Genomic DNA, 6,638 nt, shown 5'->3' with positions numbered 1-6,638 from the left:
AATACCAGTCCATTTCAGCTCACTAATGCCTAAGATATCGATGTTTATGTGTTCCATTTCATTTTTGACAACTTCCAATTTTCCCAGATTCATACTTCATACATTCTATGTTCCAATTTTCAGTGGATGTTTACAGCTATTTCTCATCATTTTGAATTGTGCCCCACAAGCAAATTAAGGTCCCGTGGGCTTTTCTCCCAAGGGCTTTACTCCATTCACTTTTACTCTTCTATTTTGAGGAGGCAGCTCTTCCCCAGTCACATTTTGAGTGCCTTCCAACCTGAAGGGCACATTTTCCAGTGCTATATCTGACAGTGTTTCTCTGCTATTCATAAGGTTTTCAGTGACTAAATATTCGGAAGTAGTTCGTCACTCCTTCTTCCTAGTCTATCTTCGTCTAGAAGCTCCTCTGAAACTTGTCCACCATGGGTGACCCTGCTGGTATTTAAAATACTGGTGGCATAGCTTTCCAAATCACAGCAACTCACAAGCCACTACAGTATGACAAACTGACAGATGAGTGGTGGGGGAGGGATACTAGATAACATCTAATATTTCTAAAATATTACAAAAGCAAAAGCACTACTCATAAAATGCAACTAGAAGAGACAGCCAAGAGTAACTTAGCTTAAAGAAACAGACTCTGGGATTACCAGATCTCAGAATGTACCTGAACCAGAGAAGGGTCTTCTTTAATTAAAGAAAATGAGTTTGAATAAGACTAAGTCATACTGTTTGACTTTCCAACAACAGCTGTTCTCTTTTGCTCCCTTCCCTCTCCAGGTCTTCTCATTTTGTTTACTACTTTCTCTTCCTTTGTTCTTCCATTTTTAATGTTCTAAATTAAAAAATTCAAATGTACCAGACCTTGAGTTGTGATCGATGACACCTCAGCAGATGGTATATAAACGCAAAGCTCACTGGACTGGAGCCTGGCCTTGCAGGCAATGGTGGTAGGTTTAGAGGGGAAAATTCCCACTGGTCCCAAATGCCAGGGAGCCCAGTCACCTTTCCTGAGTACAAAACCTCTCTGGTCGCTCAGAATTTACTTTCTCAATATGGAGCTAGAATACAGAAAACTCATAAGGGAATGAGATGTGAGGACTGGGCTGGGATATCACTTCCTACCATGCACACAAGTATTTTTCTTAAAGTAGCCAACTCTGAAACTATAGGTATCCAAATCCAAAAATGCCTCTATTATGCTCAACAATTCCCTTCTCACTCTGCTGCTGGAAATTAACAAGAAAAGATCACCTTCTGCCCAACGTTCTAACAAGATGAACTGAGAGAGTTCTGTTTTCTCCCCCAGGCTTCCAGATCATCTTCTCAAAAACAATGCTTCTCAAACTATCTATAATGAAGGACAATGTTTTATTCACCCAGTCCTTTACAGACTAATAAAAATATAATAAAAATGAACTTCTAAAAAACCTGAAATAAACAAAACAAGATATATAAAATACAAGTCTAATATTTTTTAGTATGAGATTCAATAAACATATTACTCTGTCAAATTGCTATAAAGGTTTATAATGGCTTACTTTCAATGTCTGTGCTTCTGTCATCTTGGATTATTCTAACAGCAAACCAGAACTTGTCAGCAAACACTTTGAATAATACTACTGTGAAAATCTTTACAGTTTATATGTATGTACATATAAATATAAATATGTACTTCAAAACATTCTGGAAAATTTTCATTTATCTTTTAATTCGATTTTCCATTTTTTAACATGGCGCGGTAGGCTAATCCTGGACTGTGAGGTCGGTTTGAACTGCAACGTTGGTGATTCAAACAAACCAGCCACTCTTCAGAAACCCTATGCTGTTGTTGTTAAGTGCCATCGAGTCAGTTCTGACTCATAGTAACCCTGTATAGTGTTTCTGATAACAGCTGGTGGGTTTGAACCACTAACCTTGTAGTTAGCAGTCCAGTGCTTATCCTACAGCACCACACCAGGACTATACATATATATATACCACTGTATGCCCAACGCTTCAGTCACTCTACTAAGAAGACAGAAGAAGTTGTCCTTAAGAATATTATCAATATTATCACTATATTGGATGGAACAAGTTTTCACAGGTTATGTATGATAAATGATCTGTGTACTGTGGTCATTTGTACATTGCTTTAATGCTAGAAGCTGTGCCTCTTAGGTTGGAAGCAAACATACCAATGACACAGGCAGATGGTACAGGACCAAGCAACATTTACTTCTCTTATACATAAGGTTGGCATAAGTTAGAGCTGACTCCATAGCAACAAACAACAACAATACAAGTACATGGTGGTGCTACCACCCATCTGTCAGCTTGTTATACTGTGATGATTTAAGTGTTATGATACTTCAAGCTATGTCACCAATATTTCAAACACCAGAAGAGTCACCCTAGTAGATAGACTTTAGTGAAGCTTCCAGACTAAGACAAACCTATCCATGGTGGACACGTTTTGGTGAAGCTTCCAGACAAACTAGGTGATCTATTAGTCAATGATAACTGTATGGATCACAACAAAACATTGTTCAACTCACTTTCCTTGGACACATCATCAGGGGGAATCAGTTGCTGGATAAGCACATCATGTTTGGTGAAGTAGAGGACCTGCAAGTGTGAGGGTGACCATGGTAAAATGGATTGGCACAATAACTGCAACAAGGGAATTGACATCCTGACAATTGTAAGGAGGAAGCAGAACCTGGCAATGTTTCATTAAGTTGTACACATAGTTGCCATAGTCAGATGAACTTGACGGCAGATATCGGTTTGTCTATCTATCTATAATAAGTGGTGTGTAGATAGAACAGGCACTGGAACATAATAAAGAAGGAAAAGAAACTGCAGGAAACCACTACTTTGCAAAGGGTGGTCAGGGGAGGCTTCTCAGATATGGTGACTTTGCAACAATTATCTGAAGGGTGAGAAGAAACCAACTATATGAAGAACCAGGGAAAGTACATAAAATATACAAAGAACAGCACTTGCCAAGGCCCTGTGGCAGAAAAGAGCTTGATATTTTCTCAGAACTGCCAGGCAAAATTTTGGCTAAATAGTAATGAATGACAGGGCCAGATAAAGAAGCTTTAGCTTTTTTTTTTTTTTTCTTTACAGTAACAGAAATCAATTGAAGAGTTTCAAGCAGGGAGAGACATGTTCTGATTTATACTTGAAAAGTGAATGGATCTTATGCTATATATTGTACTTCAATAAACCTATTAATAAAGGAAGATGAGTTACCTTTTCCTATAATAGTACTTATATCAAGTTATAATTACTTGTATATTCATACAGATAACTCTCACTATATTCCCATGAAGGCAGGGACCAAGTTTGATATGGCTCAGTACTATAACAACAGCTAGCCATAGGTTTCTATGTATATTGATTGATTGAATTAGAAAATAAAACAGTGATTGCACAATACTGACAACCCATAATAAAGTATACCCTCCCAGGTGGATGGAACTGCTTTCCAGAAAAATACTTATTTCTCTCATTAGCAGTCTGATAACTTGAGTCACCACAATTTCTATGTATTTTCCCTATCCCAGCATCACCCAGATGAACAATTCAAATGACACTAAAGGCAGAGCCAGCCTTTATTCAAATTGTAAGACAGATAGTCACCCTTGGCCATCTTCCAATCCTTGTTCCTCTCCCTATAGGCAAGCTACCTTTCCTATTTCTCACCCATAATCTACCATCAACTCAACAAAAATCACTCAATTGATCTTGTCTCTGTTTTCCTCAATGTGCAAAACGGGCCCCTATGTAATATATGAAGTACCATATGAAGGAAATCTTAACAGAATATCTTGAAAATAAGTGTTCTAGAAATAAATCTTGAATATGTTTATTTCCAAATATCAATTATCCACACTACCTCCAATGAGATGGATTGGCACAGTAGCAGCAGCATTGGGTTCGAGCATAACAATGTTTTTAAGGATGGCGCAGGATGTTGTTGCTGTTGTTAAGTGCCGTCGAGTCAATTCCAACCCATAGCAACCCTGTATAGTGTTTCCAAGGAGCAGCTGGTGAGCTTGAACCACTGACCTTGCAGTTCAAAAGACTTTACAGTCTGACGCATTAGCCCACAGCGCAACACCAGGACAGAGTAGCAGTGTTGTGTTCTGTTATGCATTGGGTTGCTATGAGTCAAACTGACTTGATAGTACCTAACAACAACAACAACAGAAGAAAACTAAGTTTCAGTATGTAGAAATCTAGGAAAATAGAATAATGCCAAAGTCATTAGAATCTTTGAAAGACTGACTTGTCTAGTTATCATCAAATCAGGGATAGTTTGTGTAACCATTAAGTCCAAAATATGGACCTGCAAGAATTTATCATGGGTAGCTTACATGACCCTGCATGAACTGCATAGGCACAAAGGTCATGGCTGGTTTTATACACCTGTATTTTCAGGTGTCAGTAACAGTACACAGGATCAAATAAACATGATTCAATTGATGAAATAAAGCATAACTAACAAATCCAAATGGGTAGTTTCCCTCTCAAAGTAATCACTTTTGGATATTATACACATATTTCCAACAAATATTGTCAATTTTGTGTATATGAAATGTCATGCATAAATAATTGTTGTTAAGTGCCGTGGAGTCGGTTCCGACAAAAAGCGACCCTGCACAAGGTTTCCGAGGCTGTAAATCTTTATGGGAGCAGAATGCCTCATCTTTCTCCCGCAGAACCGCTGGTAGCTTCGAACTGCTGACCTTGCGGTTCACAGCCCGATTCGTAACCACTACGCTACCAGAGCTCCATAAATAATTAGATCATACAAATATGTTAGATACAGAACTTGGTGGTGGTTGCTGTGTGCCGTGGAGTCGGTTCCAAGGTTGTAAATCTTTACGGGAGCAGAACGCCTCATCTTTCTCCAGCAGGACAGCTGGTAGTTTTGAACTGTTGACCTTGCAATTCGCAGCCCAATTTATAACCACTACGCTACACCCTCGGAAACCCTGTACAGGGTCGCTATGGGTCGGAACCGACTCTATGGCACTTAACAACAACAACAACAACGCTACCAAAGCTCCTTAGATATAGAACTTAGCAAGTGAGAAAGCAGAGTTTTAATTCACCCTATGAGCTGTAAGGATTGTTTCCAATCTTTCTCTTCCTTTTCTCATTATTTTATTTTAAGTTTTTATTGTGAATTATGTGTTAGTTTACATGGGTGAACATTATCTTTACATTCATCCTCTTGTATTTTGTTTCACTGCAATGATCACAATCCCCTGCATACATCATCAATTAAACCCCACACACCTGCCCCCCGGCCACCAGCACACAGCCTCTCTCCCTCCCTGAGTCCAGCATCCTCAGCCATTCCTTCTGTCCACGTCATTGTCTCTGCCTCCATCCTTAGTGTCATAGCCTCCCAAGACAGGGTGTCACACTTCGCTTTTCTCCCTTGATGGTTCCAGGGTCTCTCATTTTTTAAAAAATCTCCTTCTGTATACCAAGTTAATTGACAGAAACCATCAATTAACTAGCAAAACCAATGGTTTCAACCAACAGATTTAGTGAAATGCAAGTATCACTAGAACTTGATAAATCTAGTTGGAGTCTTGGGGCGGTGCCATAGGGTAACCTTGTGGTTACCTTGTGGACTGCTAACCACAAAGTCAGTGGTTTAAAGCCACCAACTGCTCCTCAGAAACTCTATACAGGGTAGCCATGAATCTGAACCAACTCAACAACACTTCACAACAACAAAGTATAAGCACACAAGAATCATTGCGTTTTCTGATCATTGCTTCTAAAGATTAAAATTCATATGAAATAACAAAATGGGCTTAACAGAAATTACACTTAGTGCAAAAAAAGAAGGTGTGGTTTTAGAGACACTTGTCAATGTTGCTATGAAATGACACATTATACTTGAAGATTAGATAAGTACCTTAAGAGGTGGTGAATTTATGTTAATAGAAGTGGAACAACTCAGAAAAGGAGGTTTTTGGTTGTACATAAGCAGTCTCAGAAACTACTGTATTTTACTTTACATTTTTGTCATTGTTGTAAATATATCTATCACACAACTAGGCATACACCTTATTAACAGCAATTAAAATTATCAGCCTGTGCAACCTTACCCTTAATCAATGTGATATTTCCATCATCATTAAGCCCCTCTTTCACTTCCTCTGTCCCTTATAACAACTAATAAACTTTTTTTCTCTATTTGCCTTTCCTTGTCTTTTTATATGTGTGAAGTCATATAACATTTGTCTTTTAGTTGCTAGTTTATTTCATTTAGCATAATGTCTAATCCATATTGTAGCATTAGCAAGTCTTCATTTCTTATACTGTCTGAATAGTATTCCATTGTGTGGATGTACCATATTTTGTTTATCCATCATCTACTGATGGCCATTTAAAACGTTGTTCTCATCTTTGAGCTATTATGAATAGTGCTGCAATGAACACTGACGTACAAGTCTCTATTTGAGTCTCTGATTTCAAGTCTTTTTGGTATATAACTAACGGTGGAATTGCTGGATCATATGGTAGAAATCATGAGGAAATACCACATTGATTAAGGGTAGGGTTGCACAGGCTGATTATTTTTGCTGTTACTAAATTGTATGGAGTCCTGGTGTAGCACT

The 6,638-nt window shown here is 38.3% G+C and overlaps 1 protein-coding gene across 2 annotated transcripts in view; it reads left to right on the top strand.

The window, feature by feature from the left end:
* Positions 1 to 6,638, top strand: part of GRIA3 (glutamate receptor, ionotropic, AMPA 3) — a 491,170-nt gene that overhangs the window by 327,687 nt on the left and 156,845 nt on the right. The window lies entirely within an intron of this gene.

Source organism: Chrysochloris asiatica, unplaced genomic scaffold, assembly GCF_000296735.1.
Source record: "Chrysochloris asiatica unplaced genomic scaffold, ChrAsi1.0 scaffold00051, whole genome shotgun sequence".
NCBI classification, from domain to species: Eukaryota; Metazoa; Chordata; class Mammalia; order Afrosoricida; family Chrysochloridae; genus Chrysochloris; species Chrysochloris asiatica.
Note: the sequence above shows the minus strand (reverse complement) of the source record. Positions and strands in the feature narration are given on the sequence as shown.